This window comes from Grammomys surdaster, unplaced genomic scaffold, assembly GCF_004785775.1.
Source record: "Grammomys surdaster isolate TR1022 unplaced genomic scaffold, NIH_TR_1.0 126035, whole genome shotgun sequence".
NCBI lineage: Eukaryota > Metazoa > Chordata > Mammalia > Rodentia > Muridae > Grammomys > Grammomys surdaster.
The window spans coordinates 2,505,794-2,518,454 of record NW_021620848.1 but is presented as its reverse complement, the minus strand read 5'-3'; the positions used below and the strand labels follow the sequence as shown (position 1 = coordinate 2,518,454).

The window sequence follows — 12,661 nt, the reverse complement described above, 5'->3', positions numbered from 1 at the left end:
ATCACACTGTATACATGGCTGAGTATAGGGTACTATTATCACTTGTGCAATAATATATCTATTTTAAATATAACAATAAAATAATAAACCAACTAGTATTTAAATTGGATGCTCTATTAAGTGTTTAAATTTGTGCAGCCAACAAAAATCATATGCATATCTCTTTATATAATTATGCAGATATTTCAGAAATAAAAATCTATGGGCTCTGCTTCTGAAGAAGCCATTGATCAATTAGGAAGTATGTCTATTGTTTCTGTCTGGGGATTTTGTTTGCATCAAGACAAGATGTTGTTCATTTGCACCATGCAAGTAGTATGGATGAGAAACAAATAGCATTTAAAAACAAATACCTTGTGTTCTATTGTTTCCATCACTGAACCTGTCTGTGGCAGCAGTCAATCTTTTTCAGGTGGCTCCTGGAGATGGCAGATTATCACACAAAGCATAGCCTCAGAAGTCTTCGTGTGCCTCAAAATGATGAGCTTGTTATTTATTCCTGCTCTCCTCTATTTCTTTCATGACTACAGCCCATATAATAGGCTTGCAGACAGCCCTACATCTGTCATTTTTCCATCTATATAAAAAAGGATCATAATTTAGTGCAGTTGATGTAACTTCTATGACAAATGTCACAAGGAGTTCCCTTACTCTCACTGATTATAATAAGATAGAGACACATTCATTACATGTAGAACATTTCAGAAACATCTCAGTGTATATAGAGGATTTTCAGCCAGTCTACACAGGTATGGCCCCTGCGCAAGGATGACACGCAAATTCGTGAAGCGTTCCATATTTTTAGGAAGGAAAATTGGACAGAAAATTTAACATCTCCTACTAAGTTTGGCAAGGATGACTCTATTCTTGCATGAATAAATCTCCTGTTAATTAATCACTGAAAAAAAAAAAAAGGAACCATTGTTCTATCATTATATTATTATATCGTTCTATCATTATATTATATATTTCCTTCATGCTTATATAAGTATGCTAATTTTTATTTATTTGAAGTTTGTAAGCTGAAGAAGTATGAAATACTATTACAGCAGTGAAACTTATCTATTGGAGTTCATCCCCATTATTTGTTAGTTTGTACTGATTACACATTAGATACTAATTGTTTTTCAGAGTTTTCTGTACTCACTGGTTTTGTGTCAATTTGACACAAGTTAAAGTCGTCAGAGAGGAAGGGGCTTCAGTTGAGAAAATGTCACCATGAGATCCAGCTAAAAGGCATTTTTTTTCAATTAGTGATCAATGAAGGAAGACCCATTCCTGGGCTGGTGGTGTTGGGTTCTATAAGAAAGCAAGCTGAAAAAGTCATGGGAAGCAAGTCAGTAAGCAACAGCCATCCATGGCCTCTGCATCAGTTCCTGCCTCCAGGTTCCAGCACTGCTTGAGTTTTTGTTCTGACTTCCTCCAGTGAAAGACTATGATCTGGAAGTGTAAGCCTTTTTTCCCCAACTTGATTTTTGGTCATGGTATTTCATAACATCAATAGAAACTCTAACAAAGGCACTTTGTTCATGCAAGTTGAGCACAACCATTAAGTGTATTGGTTGTTCTGCTATATATTTTTTGATTGACATGGCCATTATCTCATGTGATTGTATGCAGCAGTCTTGATTCCATAGCTGTGATAATTGAATTTTCCATGTAATTACAGCTGGTGATGACATTTTAAGCACTTTCTCCAGGTGCTTAAGAGTTTGCTCCATTTTGTTTTAATGTGAGAAAACATTAAGGAAGTCTAAATTCTTGGAAATATGCCACATTATAAATGTGCTTTTCGAGTGTAAATGACATTTTCCATTCTTATTGTCTATATACTCACAGCCAAATATGCATTTCTAGTATTTATGTGTGTGAATGAAGACATATAAGTTATCTCAGATGTAAGCAACTGGCCTGACTGGCTGCTTAAATACTTGCAGCTATATTAACTGTGCTTCAGTCTATTTGCATCTGCAAGCAAGTTCTGACAACATAGTTACTGAGAAGTAAGAGGAATGTGAACACTGTTAGGGTTTCTATGGGAAGCTGAGGAGGAGGAAATTTGGGCTTGTGTGTGTTTGTGCATATGAAAAGTTACTTTTATTACTGGATTGCAGATCATGTAATCTTAAGAACTTGCTTTGATAACAGAACTATGAGAATATTTTTAGTAAAAGGTTATGCCAGAGATTAAGGGATTGTATCCATGTCCAGTGCCCCTATTGATTGTAAGAAATATCAGGCATTTGACAATAGCAATGCCTTTTGTTATTAGGGCAAATAACATAGAGGAGGCACACACAGATGTCAGTGTTTATATTCCAACTCTAAATAATGTGCAGCTTCATTCATTGAAAACAAGTGGGTAGTATTGTCAAGGAACTTCACAGTAAAAGATAAATTTTATATACACACTGTTTCAGAGGTTGTTGCAGATGTGACAAATGTGAAGAATACATATTTAATTCATATTTAATTTTGCACCCAAAGTGTACTTTTTTGTCAGACCAATTTCTTAATGTAATGAGGAAACACACTCGGCTTTTTATTACCTTTTGCCTCATTACCTATGTATCTCCCCTCCACACCCCTTAAATGTCAGACAACAAACTTAAAATATAGTTCATGTGGCACTGAAGATACAGCCAAGCATGACTCTGTGTGTCTGTGGGAAGCACTGTGGTTCTTTGATTCTCGCTGACACTTTATCTCAAAATCTGAACAGGTCTGATTCCCAGAGTAGGAAATATTGACTCACCAGGCATTCCCTTGAAAACAGTAAGATTAAGGAATGCTTGGCCTGCATGCTGGGGAACTGGTGGTATTTTTGTCAACAAGCTCATCTTTCATGGGAGAACCTCAATTCCCTAATCAATGTCTCTTGTCTTATGTCTTTCATAACAAGAAAAGCAAGCAGGAAACAGGAGACCTGTGAGAGTTGGTCATTTTATCAGAATCCCTGTGACACCATGGGCAAGGTGAAAGCTGACACAAAATCAATGCTAATCATAAGTTTCTGAATTTTAATGAATGTCAAATTGTAGCATTAAGACATGCGTACATTTCTTGGTTTCATGTTTTCTATGTTTCTGTCTTTGAGACACTGAGTTCTTGTTTCTGTTTCTCAGGACATGCTTTACAGGTGATTTTTTAAGCTGTAGAGATTGCAAAATCTCAGTAATCTACTTACCCATAAGTCCCCAGGTGTCTTTAGGATTAGCTACCATAGCTTAGCTTTTGTAACATAATTACCTAAATCAAAAAAGGAGAGAAATAATTTTTTTTTGTCTTTAGCCTTGGCCTTTCCCTCTGCTAATGCACCAGATTGTATCCCTGGGGTATCTCTTCCTTTAGATTAACTAAATCCTGGGTTCTGCCTAGTGCTCATACAAACTTTGGATTGTACTTTCAGGGGAATGAACATTGCCATTTTGAGGGCATCATTTCTTTTATCAGAACAGCACTAACAATGTCCCTGCCAGGCAATACTAACTTGTGATTGTCAAAACTAAAAAATGATAAATTGAGTCAGTTCAATACTCTGAGATGGCAAATCAGGTAAATGAAATAAACTACACATTGTCTTGGGTATTATTCTATCATGACTTAAATTATGTTACTTAGTTATTTTGTACTTTCTCTGTAAATGAGATCCTGTACCTATAGACCGCTTTCTATGAGAAGTATTTAAAAATAATGTTTATTATGATTATTAATATTTTATATAGATTTCACATTAATAGACAAATATTAAAATTAAAACTTCTTATCTGATATCTTTGTTCATCTTCTGATGTGGAGTTTATTCTGATACATCTAAACAGAAAAATACCTGTACAATAGTTAATGACATCCTGAAACTTTAGTATTCATGAGTGGATGCCAGAGGTTATCTGATGCCAGGAGCTAAAATCATCAAGAAAGAGCCAGCTCCAATGGAAGAAGAACACAAACCTTTGTTACAAGTCTTGCTGAGAGACACAAACACAGAGTTGGAGGTAGGAGAATTGCAGATATGCATTTGAACTTCTGTAAGTTTTAAAACTTTTAAGTCTAGTCTGGGATATCACTTGGCTTCTATAATAGGAAGATGTCTTTTGATCAATGAGATCTCTGGGTCTATTTCTTGAGTTTTATTTACTTTGCCCTAAGGCAATTGGATTTCAAGCTGTAGGGTATCATGGAAGTTCACACTTTGTAGCAATAGGACATGACCCATGAAGTGAGATGAGGGCTAGTATAAATTGCTCATTGTTTTCTTTGGTGATTCTTGAGGCTTTTCAACTGGAGCACAACATCTGGCCAAGCAACATTTTGTTGTACTAAAGAGTTTGTGTTCACTATAAGAAAAATCTTTTACCACATGATTTCAAATGTTCTTTATTGGAATATCCTGGATATAATTATAGTATTTCCTGGAAATATTTATAGTACCTAAAGCACTAGTAGGCTGGAAACATTAAACAAAACAACAAACACATATATAAAGTTACTAGAAAATTATTAATACCAAATAAAATTAAATCAATTCAAAACAGTCATGCTTACTATTTCCATTATACTCTTAGGATTTTTATCTTCTAGATAGTAGTTCTGTTTTTTAATGTTACCATAGCCTTACCTTTCTGTAGCATGTGATAATTATGCCAAATATAATAATAGACCTACAGAATGTCCTGTGTATAGATATAGTGTGATAGTGTGTATTGGTGATTTTTGCTTTTTGGCTCATGGAGCAGGTTTTTATAGCTTAATAGATAAGCATATTTGAACTCTGAAATGAAGAAAGACACTTTAGTTTTATATTAATTGATGCATCATCTTTTCCTGTTCATCCTGAGGGCCATAGCCTCTATGGAGTGACTGCATAATACAACTTCTGCATATAAATCACACCCTGCCACCTGTTATTTAATGGCTGGCAGTGGTGAGTAAAGAACAGTAAGACTTTGGAAGATTGTTCTTTGCAAGCCCGAATGTTCTCCATAGAGGCAATTGCCTAGAAAATAAATTTCGTAGAGAAAGAACAAGATATTACAGACCCCAAAACATCCTTTAATGTCTCAAATATTTTTTCTTTCTTTCTTTCTTTCTTTCTTTCTTTCTTTCTTTCTTTCTCTCTCTCTCTCTCTCTCTCTCTCTCTCTCTCTCTCTCTCTTTCTTTCTTTCTTTCTGCTTCTTAACACTTTATTCTTCTTTTAAAAATTTATTCTTTAATCTTTTTGTAACAGTCCACCCTCAGACTGTTCAACATCTCACATCTCCTCCCCCCATCTCCTAGAGGATATCCTCACCCTCCCGACTCTCCCAGACCTCCCCACTCCCTGGGGCTCCAAATCTCTCTAGGGTTAGGTGCATCTTCTCTGAGTCCAGACCTGGCAATCTTCTGCTGTGTATGTGTTGGGGGCCTCATATCAGCTGATATAAGCTATCCGGTTGGTGGCTCAGTGTCTGAGAGATCTTGGGGGTCCTGTTCAGCTGAGACTGCTGGTCTTCCTCTAGGGTCGCCCTCCTCAGCTTCTTCCAGCTTTTCTCTAATTTAACCACATGGGTCACCAGCTTCTGTCCATTGGTTGAGTGTAAATATCTGCATCTCACTCTTTCAGCTGCTTGTTGGGCCTTTTGGAGGGCAGTCATGATAGGCCCCTGTTTGTAATCACACCATAGCATCAGTGATAGTGTCAGGCCTTGGAGACTCCTTCTGAGCTGGATCCCAATTTAGGCCTGTCACTGGACCTCCTTTTCCTCAGGCTCTTCTTTATTTTTGTCTCTGCAGGAAAAAATTCAGGGTCAGAGTTTTTGACTGTGGGATGGCAAACCCATCCCTACACTTGATGCCCTGTCTTTCTACTGGAGGTGGACTCTACAAGTTCCCTTTGCCCACTTTAGGGCATTTCATCTAAGATCCCTCCCTTTGAGACCTGATAGTTTCTCCCCTCCCAAGTTTCTGGTATATTCTGGAGGGTCCCCTCCCCACCTCCTACCTCCTGAGGTTGCCTGTTTCCATTCTTTCTGCTGGCCCTCAGGGCTTCAGTCCTGTTCCCCCTCCCAATAGCTGATCATGTTCCCCTCTTCCTTCCTTGTCCCCTTTCCTACCCAGGTTCCTCCCTCCTTGCCCCCTCCTGTGATAGTTTTCTTCTCCCTCCCAAGGACCCAAGTGAGGATGCCTCAACAAAAAGTTAACTTTCAGTCACACTGATACATTTGGTTCTTCCTACTTTAGAGCTATTGTGGTAAGTTTTGATCACAATTAAGTGGGTTTGCATAATTTGTTTTCAATTAAAGAATTTGGGAATACCCACTGTGCATAAGTAATGATTGATTGAAGCTACTGATAACTCAGACATCACACTTTTCCTTTTTCAGCAGGTGTTTTCATAGCCAAGTAATAAATCTGATATAGAGAAAACTATTTGCAAAACACATTGCTAAGTGGCTTACTAAAGCCAGCTTTAAAATAGTCACAGAGGCATCAAAACAAAGAACCAGATATTTTGATCAGTTTCTCAAGATTAAACATATTACTATTTCATGAAATATATCTTTCTGTTAAAATGATTTTAGAAGCAAAAAGACTGTTCTGTAAGATGTTGTACTTAATCAATCTAATTCTTTAAACAAAAAGGAAGTAATAGAACAAATGGAATTTACCACAAATGTATAAAATGGCTTCCTTGATTGAAAATAAAACCTTCTGGCATCATCAAATAACACATTGACAATTTTAAATAATAAGGTCTGAGAAGCTTGGTTTTAGTAGTTATTGTTAATTAACTCTAATATCAGTTATATGTGTTGACTTGGTACAAATTTTACAGAAACTATTCATTTTTTCTAATATATCCTGATTTTCATTCTTTTGGAGATATAAGTCATTTAATATGTAACTTATTTGAGGATGCAACTAAAATGTCTAGAAATCTATTTCCAATTATTCATTGGTAAGTTTCTCAAGTCCTGGTATTAAAAAGGTAAGGTATGTTAATTGCTTTCCATATAGCTCAGACAAAGCACCTGACAAAATCTACTTGAAGCTAGGGTTTATTTTAGCTCACAGTTCAGGAGTACAGTCCATCATGGAGAGGAAGTCATGGTAGAAAGAACTTGAGGCAACTGGTCTCGTTGAACCACAGTCATTAAGGAGAGAAAGAGAAATGCTAATATGTTCTCCTTTTGTTTAATTTGGGACACAAACATTAACAACAACCTGACCACTTTTAGGATGAGTCTCTTACCTGAACTAATATAATCTCTATGATATTCTACAGGTAAGGCCATAGATGTGTCTAGATCTCCTATATGATTCTAGGTTCTGTCAGGTTGACAATCACTATTAATCATCACATAGGCCATAAGGAAGGGATGATTCCAAAATGCCCTTTAATTCTGAAGTGTATCTACTTCCACATGCTTAGTTTATAAAGATTTATAACTATTGTAGTTATACATGTAATAAATAATTCTGTTCAAAAATGACTTTCCCAGGTAAGTTATATATTCCCTGTAGAGCCTACAGTTTCCACAAGCAGAGATTGAGAAAATTTTCAGTGAGTCAAAAAAGGAATGTACAACAGTACATCCCAAGAATCAGTACAGTGTGTCTTGACCTGCACTCAGGCTGACATGCAATTCCTGAACCAAGCTGCCAGCAAACTCTAGCAATATCTAATCAATGCATAAAACTTAAGCTTGAGAATAAGCAGTTATATGGAAGCTTAAGGAAGGAACAAAGGTGGAAGCAACAGAGAAAGAAGCTGACTACAAGAAGGAAGTTTCACTCACAGAAGTGAAAGGGGCTATGGCTCCTGGCAGACAGAATCCCTGCTGATATCTAGAAATCTAAGAAAATTAGACTGGGCCAGAGAAACTAAAAGGAGAGGCAGGTCATCTTTATTATTCTGAGTGGATGCTGAGATCATTTCTGATGAAGGAAATAGCATGAAGCTTACAGAACACTTCTCAGGGACAGACCCAGGATTTTTCATAAGTCATAACACAGAGTGACATTGTAGTACAAGATCAATCTCTATAAGAAAGGTGATAGGCATGACATCATTTTAATTAAAGACTCATTCCACTGAGTTTTCTTAAACACTAAAGAAGACAATCCTCCTTATATTTGACTGCATAGTGTTGTCAGTTGTGCTTAATGTGCGGTTGTTTGGTTTTCATTCAAAAACAGGAAAGTTTCTTGAATTAATTTTAGTGAGATGGAATTATCTGATAGTGTAGTCTCTAGTGCAAAAATCAGAAAGGATGCCAACAGATGACTGTATGAAAGATAAAGGTAACCTGACTGGATCAGAGTCTAGTAAGTTTTCCTACTCTCCTGTCCTCTACAATTCAAATTCCATGGTACTCTAGTGTGAGTTCTGTTGTGGTCAGGCTTCCTTTTAAGTAAAATCTCAGAAGATTCCAAATGTTGTCCAGGTTAAACTATAGTTAACCACTTCTAACTTAATTACAGATAATTAGCACTTTCTTCACCATTATATTCTAGCCCAATCTTTTTCACAAAATATTTTGAGGAGTCTATGTGAGTTAAAATATTGCTTATGAAACATTCACTAATAAGAATAATAATTTCTATGTAGTAGAAGAGTGGATCACATTGCTTCACAAAGCAGATAATTCTGACTTGCATTCCATTTAAAAAGAATTGTATTTTAAGCTGTTTCATTAGGTTATTGTGTTCTGAAATTGCATTCATTATCGTGCTAAAGACCCACAAGGGCAAGGGCAATAGATGTATCTTATGCTGATGAACACCTGTCATCTTGCCATGTGAAAATAGCCACATTCATTTTTCATGATGACAAAATTAAAGGCCCTAGACTTTCAGCCAGGAAACTGTGATGGCATCATCCCAAGCAACCTTCAAGTAGACTGCAGGTCACAGTGCCTGAAGCCTTTACACAGCATGAACGATAAGCATTCACAGGTGCCATAGAATTTGATATGATGAACCTTCATTACCAGTTCTGCTTCAGACTCCTCTGAATTCTTTGTCTGGAATGAAGCTGACAGGATGGAGACTCTCTCTCTCTCTCTCTCTCTCTCTCTCTCTCTCTCTCTCTGTTGCAGACCTAATCTACATCCAAGGTTATTATTTTTTGTGTCTGCCTAAGGCAGAATTCAACAGATTCTGGACAGCTTCTTCATTATTTTTTTTACAGCATTGTTAGTGACATTTTTTAATATAACATCAGATAGAGGCTTGGAAAAGTGTAATCCATGTTATAATTAATGGCAGCCTCAAAATTTTAGGAGAGGAGTGTCACATTATCTAGAGGAGAGACAGAATGTCAGCTGAGTGACTTTGGAAGGCTTTCTTCTCACTGCTCTTTCTGATACAAGGGACACTTGAGTCTTGTTAAATAATCTCACTCTGAAACAAACTTTTTTTTTTAACTACTTAGAAAGATTTATAATAATGTCTCAAAATAGAAAATTTTGTCTCTTTCTTACTATCTTTCTTCAAATTTCTTAGAATACATAAAATTGAAAAGTAGACTTTTACACTCTTTTTGCTTCCTCTTCCCAGGGCTCTCTGAGCTGTGAGGCTCTGAGGGGAAGAATTTAATGGAGATTTCACACTTAGCTATGAGTGTTCCAAGCCCCCCTCCCTGCCTGTAATGTCTGGCTGTGAGTCTATGTATTTGTTTCTGTCTGCTACAAGAGAAAGCATCTTTGATGATGGGTCAATAAGACACTGATCTTTGAGCATAGCAGTGTATGATTATTAGGAGCCATCACTAATCACTACTTTTTAAAAAAATGATGTGTTAGGTTTTTGGTTTTATCCTAGGTCTCTGAACTATCTAGTTAGTCTCTGGTTCTTGGTCACCCAAGCAGTATCAGGTGTGTGTTCCATCTTTTAGAGAGAGCTTTAAGTCAAGTTAGACTCTGGTTGGTTGCTCCCACAGTCTTTGTGCCATCATTGACCTAGCATATTTTGGAGGAAAGACAGCATTGTAGACCAAAGGTTCTGTGGCTGTATTGGTACATATATTTTTCTTTTGATAGCTTGCAGAGTACCTTCGTATACCAAAGACACTAGAAAATAATGGTAAAAGTATATAGAAAAGAGTGTAAAATCCAGAAGGGTTAGAAGAAACTACAAAAACAAGGTCCTCTAAATCAACATTATCAAATCTCATATGAATTCACAGAGACTAAAGCACTATGCACAGGACCTACATAGGTTGTACAAGATCCTCTGTGTATATATTATGACTTTCAGCTTAGTGTTTTCAATGGGAATCCAGAGTATATGACTGAGTGGGTCTTTGATTTGTGTGAGTGTGGATGCAGTGGGGAGGGGGGAGGCTTTTTAAATTTCTATTAGTTTGCTTGGTCCAACTTTGATGTGAGGGTAATCTTTTATTTTGTTATTGTTGTATGTTATCTCTTAGACACATGTTCTTTTGTCTTTTTTTACAATTAAATTTAATTTTTTTATTTATTCACTTTACATCCCACTCACTACCCTCTTCCCAGTCACTGCCCACAACCCTTCCCCCACCCACCCCTCCTCTGAGCGGGGATATAGTCCCCCTGGATATCCCCCCACCCCCAACCCTGCATTTCAAGCCTCTGGGAAGCTAGGTGCTTCCTCTCCCTCTGAGACCAGACAAGGCAGCCCAGCTAGAAGAACATATCCCACATACAGGCAACACCTTTGGGAATATCCCGCATTCCCAAACTATTTGGAACCCACACGAAGACCAAGCTGAACATCTGCTGTATATATGCAGGGAAGCCTAGGTCTAACCTGTGTATGTTCTTTGGTTGATGCTTCAAACTCTGAGAGACCCAAGGATGCAGGTTAGTTGACTTTGTTGGTCTTACTGTGGAGTTCCTATCCCCTTCTGTACCCACAATCCTTCCTCCTATTCTTCCATAAGAGTCCCAAACTTCATCCAATGTTTGGCTGTGGGTGTCTGTATCTGTCTGAGTCAGCTTCTGAGTGGAGCCTCTGAGAGGAAAACATGTTCCTGTCTGCAAGCATAACAGAGTCTTATTAATAGTGTTAGGGATTGGTGCTTGCCCATGGGATGACTCTCAAGTTGGGCAGGTTATTATTGGTTGACTATTCCCTCAGTCTCTTCTCCATCCACCATGCCTGCATTTCTTGTAGACGGGATACATTTTGGGTTGAAGTTTTGTGTGTAGGTTGGTGTCTCTATCACTTTATTGATGTTCCTGGCTGGCTACAAGGCTGGACTCTTCAGGTTCCATATCCTCAATATAGTGAGTCACAGCTAAGGTCACCCTCATTGATTCTTGGGCACCTCCCTTGTCCCAGGTCTCTTTCTCATCATGGACATGCTGCCCACCTCCTCACCTCTGTCAGTTAAAGACTTCCATTTATTTTAATGGCCATCTAGCCATCTCTTCTGTCCTTTTCCACATCTCATTCTGAAACCCCATTTCCCTCCCCATCCCTCCTCCCTCCCAAACCCCTCTCTCCAGTTGTGACCAACTCCCCTTAAATTATAACAAAAATCCATCACTCACCAAATGACCATAAACCATCCACCCATCTTGTCAATAGGGGCATTGTTCTCTAAAATTGTTTCCTGCTTAGTGACTATGTGTCCTTTGAAGATCCCCCAAAATTGGGATATTGGCCGGTTTTAAGAAAGTCAGCTGTAATATTTTCTGTTAAGTCTCTGTGCGATGTGAAAGGAGCAGGTCCCAACTGAAGTTCCGACTGGAAGACTGAGAGACTGGCACAAATGGTCTCAGCCATTTTGAAGCTATCCTGGAAGCATGTTTTGATGAAACAATTATTGAAACAGTCTGAGTTGGATCAAGCAAGATGCTGCAGTAAATATGTCTCAGCATCTCAGCATCCTTCTTAGCATTCTTGAGGATGAATCTTGTCAGGGCTGCTTTAACTTCATTGGTGTCTTGTTATTTTCCTCTGTGAATATATAAACGTTCAAAGGTAATATATGTTTCTGCATTAATGTATATATGGAATATGCAGTGTTCACAGTTCAGCTAAGGTGCTTTTCTGTCCTTTGTTTGAGCATACAAGGCATCTGTCTTTCTTTATAAGTTAGTTTGGACTGTATAACAAAAAATGTAATCTAAACTTCTATCCATGACATATGAAAAGATTGCATGGTAAGTCCTGACGACTCTGTAGGCATCAAGATGCTATACTTAGTTGAAGTCATGGATGGAGACACTCATGTCTCATCTAGTCTCAGTGCTATTCCCATGAAAAGGGATCAACATATACTTGACCTTTTGTGATTGTCTATGTATGCTGCCTAGATCTTCAGGAAGTCTTCCCTGTCAAATCTAATCTTTATTAATTTTAGTGGAATCCAAAACTTTCTTCTCATGTTGAGACAAGCACAAAATCTCTTTCCCAATGCAACACATTTCCTTCTTTCCTCTTTGAACCTAGGACGTCCTTAAAATAGATTATTCTAATTCAGAAATATTTTTCCCCTTAATCCAGTGTCTCTTAGCAGTTGTTGTTTTTGTTCATTAGCAATAAGTTTGCTAAATTAATAAAGCACTATGTAATCTATCTCTGGGAGTCATTGTTACCCCTTTTTGTTAAGCATATCTTTTAATGTACTATTAGTTATCTCTACAACTGCTTGTCCCTTAGAATTCTGTTGTATGCCTATAAAATGCTTTA

General features: G+C 37.5%; 1 pseudogene; it reads left to right on the top strand.

Annotated features, from left to right (window-relative positions):
* Window positions 1–680: 680 nt before the first annotated feature.
* LOC114610260 lies at window positions 681–803 on the top strand (annotated as a pseudogene).
* Window positions 804–12,661: the final 11,858 nt, after the last annotated feature.